General features: G+C 44.8%; 1 protein-coding gene and 1 pseudogene across 1 annotated transcript in view; both read left to right on the forward strand.

Annotated features, from left to right (window-relative positions):
• The window catches only part of CDKAL1 (CDK5 regulatory subunit associated protein 1 like 1), an 811149-nt gene extending 803069 nt beyond the window's left edge, over positions 1–8080 (forward strand). Inside the window, exon 17 of the transcript XR_007191478.2 lies at positions 1–8080. This exon is cut by the window's left edge and continues 2468 nt beyond it. The gene's annotated coding sequence lies outside the window, so the exon portion shown is untranslated.
• LOC113264245 (60S ribosomal protein L5-like) lies at positions 416–1299 on the forward strand (annotated as a pseudogene).
• Positions 8081–8285: the final 205 nt, after the last annotated feature.

The raw sequence follows: 8285 nt of genomic DNA on the forward strand, positions 1-8285 counted from the left end.
GAGTTTGTGGTCGTTTGTTGCTGCTTCGATAGAAAACTCATGCAGATACTATGGGGGAGGGGGACCCGACCCCTGATCAGTGAATCCCATCAGTTGCAAATCCCACCCATACTCTCTGGGCTGCCATGAGCTTTTTACAGCATCCAAGGAGTAACGGGTATTTGTAGGAAATATCTAACATAAAAGGCAAAGTTCAAAATTAATAAACATCACAGAGGGAAGAGACCATGAAGGGACCAGAAGAAAATGTAAAGAATAAGCAAACCAACCAACCCTCAGAGAAATAAGAGAGAATATTATATCCATGAAAACAGATCAAGAACAGCGTGCCCTTAAAAAGGAACACTCGGCAGATTTAAAGAGCTCTTTGAATCTAAAAATATAATAGAAGAAATAAATACTAAATTAGAAATACAGAGAAATAAGTTTAAAAACCTCCAAAAAAGAGATCCGCGGCAAGCCGTGGACATGGGTCTGTATTAAAGGTATCAAGAGTAAGTCCCACTGTAAGAGATACCAAGTGAAATTTAGAAGAAAACAAGAGGATAAAACTGATTCCTGTGCTCAGAAACACTTACTAATCCAGGACAAAAAGAAGTACAATATACCCCAAACAGTCATGTAACCAACAGAGAGGTTATTTGTCAGATTGTTCATGTCCGTACAGAAGGGGATATGGTAGTCTACGCAGCGAAGGCTCATGAGCTTCCAGAGTGTGGAGTGAAGACCGGCCTGACAGAGCGTGCTGCCCCATATTGTACCAACCTGCTGCTGGCCTGCGGGCTTCTCAGTAGGTTTGGCAGAGACAAGATCTACAAAGGCCGAGTGGGGGTGACCAGACATAAATATGAAGAGGAAAGTATTGTCAGCCGGGTGCTTCCACGTGCTATTTGAATGCAAGTCTTGCCAAAACGACCACTGGAAATAGTTTTGGGGGCCCTCTCAGAACCATATGAGTCCCTGGTTGTGATTCCAAAAGGAACGAATTCAACGCAGACATACACTGGAGGCACACCGTGGGTCAGATCATTGCAGACGACGTGTGTTACCTCATGGAAGGGAAGAGAGATGCTTACCGGAAACAATTCTCTTGCTCCGTAAAGAACAACATAAATTCCAGACATGACAGGAGAGATGTCCAAGAAAACTCCTACTACTGTATGGGAGAATCCAATTTATAAGAAGAAGCCTAAGAAAGAACTTCAAAAGAAGGGACATAACTGTTTCAAAATCTCTCTTGCTCAGAAGAGAAATCATGTAACTCAGAAGAGGGCAAACCAACTCAGAGCCAGTTCCTGAGAGCTAAGCCAAACCACAATTTTCTGTGAGAGTTTTTCAGGTAAAGACAAACTTATTGGCCAGGCAGCTAAAGAAGGAAGGAAGGAAGGAAGGAAGGAAGGAAGGAAGGAAGGAAGGAAAGAAGGAAGGAAAGAAGGAAGGGAGGGGGAGGGAAGGAAGGAAGAGGGAGGGGGAGGGAAGGAAGGAAGGAGAAAGAGAAAGAAAGAAAGAAAAAGAAAAAGAAAAAAGAAAGGAAGAAAGAAAAGAAGGAAGCGGAAGCCTTCATAAAAGCAAAACAAAACAAATAGTTTCAAAACAAGAGAAAAATGAGAAAATAAGAATCTCTATAAAGGATACCCAACAGGTGTCCCAGAACAAGGTGGAAAAGTTACTGGACCCAGAGTCAACAAGCCTATAGTACAAATGGAAGAAGACCCCCCAATGAGATACGTCAGTGTGTTTTTTTCAGAAGTCTGGTAATAGAGGTGACTCTTAAAGAAACTTCTAAAGAAGAAAACCTGATGATGGACAAAGGATCAGGCATCAGAATGATCTCCAAGGTCTTAAAAGTAATCCTGGTAGGTAGAAGAACCGTGCCTGAACAACTCTGGAGAAAGCAGTTTCCCCCACAGAATTTCCCAGCGAGCAAACAAGTCTGCAAGTGGGTTAGCATCTTCAGCCATTCGAAGTCTCAGAAAGTTGCCTCCCATGCACTGTTTTTCAGGAATTTACTAGAGGGTATGTTCCTCCAAAAGGAGGAGAAAACTCAGAAGGTGCTTTTAGCCAAGAAACAGGGCATTCTACAGAAGAAAGCAGCCAAGAGAACCTCAGAATGATTACTTTGTGACAGGTGCAAAGATCACCATGTCAAGATTGGAACAGAAGCACAGGGGGATCGGAAGGGGGTGGGGGAAGCAACCGACAATACACCTGTTGCATTGGTCCTTAGGCAATGCCTGCTCACTGCAGAGCTTCACTGGAGCTGAATGAGTGCAGAGTACGTTTGAAAAACTAAGCAAACAACTAACAAGACAATAACCTACTCTGAGGATCGGAGCAGAAATCCGTATAAATAAAAGAAAATATAATCCTAGCATGGTATGAGCTCTGGTGGAGCTCATGGACACATACATGTCCATCACTATCATAGGGCAAATACTGAAAACTGACTTAACTCTGGTGGATGATAGAGGCTATGTTGATGGCTGTATGAAGAGAACGGTGGGGAGGAGGAGTGCAGACGCGTCTATACGCTGTTTGTTGTGCTAAATTGCAAAAGCGGCCACAGTCCTCTTCTCCCTGTATCCTTCACAAGGTGAAGCATAGCATCTCCCACCAGGAGCTGGAGTTTGTTCCCCCCCACCCCAAACCCAGCTGGCCTGCGAGAATGGGAGCACCAGAAAGCTGGTTCTGAGCCTGGTCCTCAAGAAGCTTCACATGCTCCCACGTGCACCCTTGAACCCTGACTATCCCCGTGTGTGAGCCAGGCCCAGTCTGCTGGAGGATGAAAGAATCCATGGAGTGTGGGCACCTGGGTGGCTCCGTCGGTGAAGCGTCTGCCTTCAGCTGAAGTCATGATCCCAGAGTCCAGGGATTGAGTCCCGTGTCGGGCTCCCTGCTCAGCGGGGAGCCTGCTTCTCCCTCTGACCCTCCCCCTCTTGTGCTCTTTCTCTCTCAAAAAATAAATGAAATTAAAAAAAAAAAAAAGAATCCATGGAGTGTGGAGGAGCCACTGCAGCTGAGGCCACTTAGGCCGGCCAGCCCCCAGCCGACCCAGTAACCGACCACAGCTGCATGAATGAGCTCAGCCAAGTCCAGAAGGATTGCCCAGCCCAGCGCAGCCCAGCTCCGTTCAACTGCTGATCCACAGAACTGTGAGTAAATAAACGGATGCTTTAAGCCAATATGTTTGGGAGTGCTTGGTTACACAGTAAAAACTAATCGACACTGTGTGTTAAGTGCACGTGTGTCCACAGGAAGATGTTCATGCAAACCCTGTTTTTGTGTTCTCTCGTGGGGACTCAACACGTCTCCCTAAGTCTGGAAAAATCAAGCCATACAGTAGAAGCAGGTTATTCAGAAACATGGGGACAAAACAGTGGATAGATTTTAAAGTGAATATCCGCAGAGTGCAAATAAGGGGTCCGCAGGGACAGACTGGAGGACCAGGCTTTTTTTCATTATAGACTTTTTTAGAATTGTTGATTTTTTTTTTTTAACCATGGACACATTTCGCTTTGTTAAAATTGCAAATTAAGTGGAAAGAAAAATAACTCATCTTCCAAGTTAGTGACCGTCAGTCAGGTGGTGTAGAGCGCTTGCCACTGCCAGCAAGAGTCATGTGTTCAACACAAGCCCCGGTGGCTGGAGGACTGTCCCGCTAAGACATTGCCACAACCAACCCCGTTTTCCCTTTTGATTAGTATTCAGTCTTCATGCTCGCATGCTTGTGGTTAGTGCACAGTGGGAGGATTGAAAACAGCACATGGAAAAGTTGGATGCAGGGTCTCAGACACCGCAGGTGTTCTCCAAGTTGGTAGTCTCCATGCTAATGGAGTCAACTAAGGACCGCAAACATCCACAATAATGGAATGCTGGCCGCCACCAAAATCAGGGCATGGAAAAATCGGTCATTAAAAATTATTCTGTGGTTAAAAAAAATTATTCTGTGGTAACATTGTTGAATTGGCATGAATAAAAAGTGGAGCAAATCACCATTATTCAGCAGTGTGCAGTGGCGGTGTAAAAACCACACATGCACAGATACACACGTACACACACATACACACACGCGTGCACGCACACACATGCATGCACATGATGACAGCAGAAATGGCTATTGTCGGATGATCACTCTGTTCCCTGATACGACTCTCCGTGCTTTAGAGAGTCTGTATTTTTCTCTTTGTAATTATTATTTTCACGTGTGTTTATTAAATTCCCTCTCCCGGGTGGGGTTGGGAAGAAGCAAGCCACACTTAGAAAAGGCACAGAAGGTAAAAGCAAGATACTGGGTACTAAGCTGATGTGTTTATCCATCAGAGGAGGTTAGGGCATGCCATAGCAACAGGAAAGCCCCAGATCTCTGTGACTCCACCTCTCAAGTTGAGTCTCGAGGAGTCTGGTTACCCTAGTCACTCAAACACCCGTGCCTCCGTGCCGACACGGGCTGCTCTCCCTCGCTTCCCTCCACGCCGACCAGAGCTGAGACTCATCCTTTCGCATGGCTCTGTCTGTATTCGAAAGGGTGGGGAAGTGCCATTCTGCTGGGTACCCACAAGGGGAACTGGAGTATTCGGGACACAGTCCAGCTCAGTCTGGTGTTCTCCCCGCCATTCACCGTTGTCATACGTCCCCTAGAATATAAACTAGTTGCGTTTACTTTTATCCAAAGCATAGGATCTTTTCCTAGACATGTTTTACCCCCGAACATGATTGTGCTTAAAGGCAGACCCTGAATCCAGCTAAAGAGGGAGGGCCTGGGAGGTTACATGAGGTCCGAAAGTTATGTAAAGTACTGTGGTTTCCTTTTTTCTTCCTGCGGTTTAATGGTGCAGCACAGTATTTGCAGACCAATCCTGGTCCTCCTTAAGTGGTTTCTATAACAAGATAATTTTATTTCACCTCATCACTAACCAATTTGTTTTTGCTTCCAAGTAGAACGTTATTTTTGCCTAAATTTTGAAGATTGTGAGTTTAAGCGAACACCACTTCCGGCCTGTTTAGGAAATGACCCAAGGTGGCCTGGAAATAGCCATGCTAATGCACAAATGAGAAAATGTCATTTACATAAATCTCAGAGCAACAGTTGTGCTGGGAGAAGGAGAGGTTAAAGTGGGCAGGGCCTGTCGATCTGACGATCAAAGGACAGTTTTCACATAACACGTGGCGTGGGGAAGGAGCGGGGTACGTTTTGGTCTCTGGGGACCAAGGAAGGAAACTTACTTTCCTGCACTTATTTGTGAAGAACTTCAGTGATAAGCGCTGGGCTTTTCTCTTGCAGAAAGATGGAAATAGAGAAGCAGGGGTTCCAAATCTTTAGCCAAAGTCTCCAAACGCTTTGATCCTGCAGCTTCCAATGCGTCGTGCGTCACATCCCAGGATGGTCACACCTCCTTGCTGCAGTCCAAACAAGCAGAAGGCTGAAGTAATCAGAACTCTTTATCGCGTTGGAGTAAGAAAAAGCACATGGCAAGGAGACCAGTTGAAATCAGGCACACCTTCAAAAGAAAAGCAGGGCCGGAATGTTACGGGGTTAGGACCGAATTCAGCCCATTTCTTAACTTCTCTAAATCACATGGCACATTGAGGCAGGAATAAACTTCACTAGGATGAACCACTTACCTAATAACTTCGCTCATTATTATACCTTATTATAGAAGGTTCCAACTGGTCTGAATTATAAGCAACGTGGTCTTCAACATGGGCTCTAATGAGACCTGTTGTGCCTATTTGTTGTGAATATTCACACCGTGAGTATATGCCATCAGCTTCACACCATCTATTACAGGTCATGAGAGCCCTCTCCAGTTCTTCCTAACTAATGTGCTGATGACATAGGACAACCAGGGGTCAGAAGGGATAATGTGAGCTGGTCTGTTCTTTTGTCCCATGCTGCATGCATGGGTTGCTTCTGGCCTCAGTCCCCTTAGTTTGTTTTTTTTTTTTTTTAATTAATTCATTAATTTATTTATTTGATTTTTAAGTTTTTGAATTTTATTTTAATTCCAGTGTAGTTAACATACAGTGTTATAATAGTTTCAGGTATACAATATAGTGATTCGATAATTCCATGTCTTATTCAGTACTCAAGATAAGTATACTCTTCATCCCCTTCACCTATTTCACCCATCCCCCATCTACCTCCCCTCTGGGAACCATCTCTTTGTTCTCTAGAGTTAAGATACTTCTGGCCACAGGCCCTTTATATTGCAAATGGTAGTTTACTGGTTGTAGATTATTGTATCATTTATCTTCCATCATATAGACATAGATTTGTCGATGTTTCACTTGTTCACTTTAGGCTCCTTTTATACTCTATTAATTGATTTTTCTAGATCAGGGTTTGTCAACCCTGGTGCTGGACATTGTGGATGGGTAATTTCTTGTTATGGGGCGGAGGCTGTCCTGAGTTATAAGATGTTCAGCAGCATCCCAGGCCTCTCCCAGGTAGATAGCAATAGCACCTAAACCCTCCAGTTGTGACAAAAATGTCTCCGGACATTGCCAATGTCCCTTGGAGGCCAAAATCACTCCCCCTTGAGAACCACCAGGCTAGACCACTTCTGTTTAACAGAAACAGAATGCAATTCATAAGTGTGAGCCTCAGAAGTAATTTTAAATTTTCTAGTAGTTACATTAAACAAAAGTAAAAAGAAATTAGCAAAATAAATTGTAATGATTTTTAATTTAACCATATATACTCCAAATGTTATCTTAACATGTAACAAGATAGAAATTATTCATGAGATATTTTCAGTACTTGTTTTGCTCTATTTTCTTACTAAATCTTCGAACTCTTGGTGTGTATTTTGCACTCACATCACATCTCAACTTGGACAAGGGCTCAGTTGCCACATGTGGCCAGTGGCTACCTTGTGGGACAGCACGAGACTAGATGGCTGTTGTGACTGGGAGTCTGTGTCCCTCTGAAATTCGTATGTTGAAGAGGCAGTTGACAACGGCTGCATAGGAGGGTCCCCAACTCACTTCCTCCCGTGGACACAGCAAGGTCTACACGTGGAACATTTCCTTCTCAAAAGAACCTGAGAACTAGCCGAACAGCTACTCCATGACAAAGGCTAAAAGGCCGACCTCAAGACCAGTAGGAGAGGGAGAGAGGTAGTTTCACCAAAAGCCCAACCCCTAGTGTGGCAACCCACCATCAGAGGGGGCTTACAAATACAGAACTCCCACTTGAGGAGTGAAGGGTTTGTGCCCCACAGCAAGCATCCCAACCCTTGGGACATGCACTAGAGAGGCAAATCCCCAAAGTCTGGCTTTGAAAACCAATGGGGCTTGTATCCAGGAGAGCCACAGAGCTATAGGAAATAAGGAGTCTGCTCTTAGCTCACATGCAGACTCATTTGTCCAGTGCAAATGCAGCAGTTTGAAATGGACCCAGTGCAAAAGCAGCAGTTTGAAAAGAGCCCAGACCATATGAGGAGATTCATTGATAATCTTAAAGCATCTATGAGAGGAGCAAAAGCCTGTTGAAGTCTCTTCAGGTTTGGATGGCTGGCAGGAACCACTTTTACATTCTGTCTCTACTTTACTAGTGCCTGTGCTGGTGGGCACAATTTCTGTACTCTCACACTAATGTGCTAACACCTGCTCGTCAGAGGTGGTTGGCGAGTGCCCCCTCCCACACTGCTACCCAGGCCCCTGGAAGTGGTGGGCAAGCAGCCCACCTTCCCAGAGCCAGCAGGTACATGAAGCCCACACACAGGATGCCTGTTGATTGCAGGAGTCTGGGAGCTATGGGGGATTGTGTTTCTGGGCCCCATAGGTCTGAAACAATTAGAGAGACAATATGAGAGACAATCAAGAACTAGGGCAAGTTCAAATGATAAGGTTCGTCACCTATACAGGGCCACCCCTTTAAGACTGGGAAAGATAGGGCACCTGTGTGGCTCAGTCAGTTAAGCGTCTACCTTCAGCTCAGGTCATGATCCCAGGGTCCTGGGATCAAGCTCCACATCTGGCTCCTGCTTCTCCCTCTCCCTCTGCCTGCCACTCCCCCTGCTTGTGTTCTCTCTCTCTCTCTGTCAAATAAATAAATAAAATCTGAAAAAAAAAAAAAGACTAGGAAAGATAGCTGCTTTGCCTAACATATACAATAAGCACAGAGTGTCAAGCAAAATGAGGAAACAAAGAAATACATTCCAAATGAAAGAATAAGATAACCCCCTCGGGGGGTGGGGACTTGATGAAACAGACTATAAAGTAATGGTCATAAAGATGCTCGCTGAAATGGGGGAAAGAATGGACAGACACAGAGAGAACTT

This window comes from Ursus arctos, unplaced genomic scaffold (genome assembly GCF_023065955.2).
Source record: "Ursus arctos isolate Adak ecotype North America unplaced genomic scaffold, UrsArc2.0 scaffold_31, whole genome shotgun sequence".
Lineage (NCBI taxonomy): Eukaryota > Metazoa > Chordata > Mammalia > Carnivora > Ursidae > Ursus > Ursus arctos.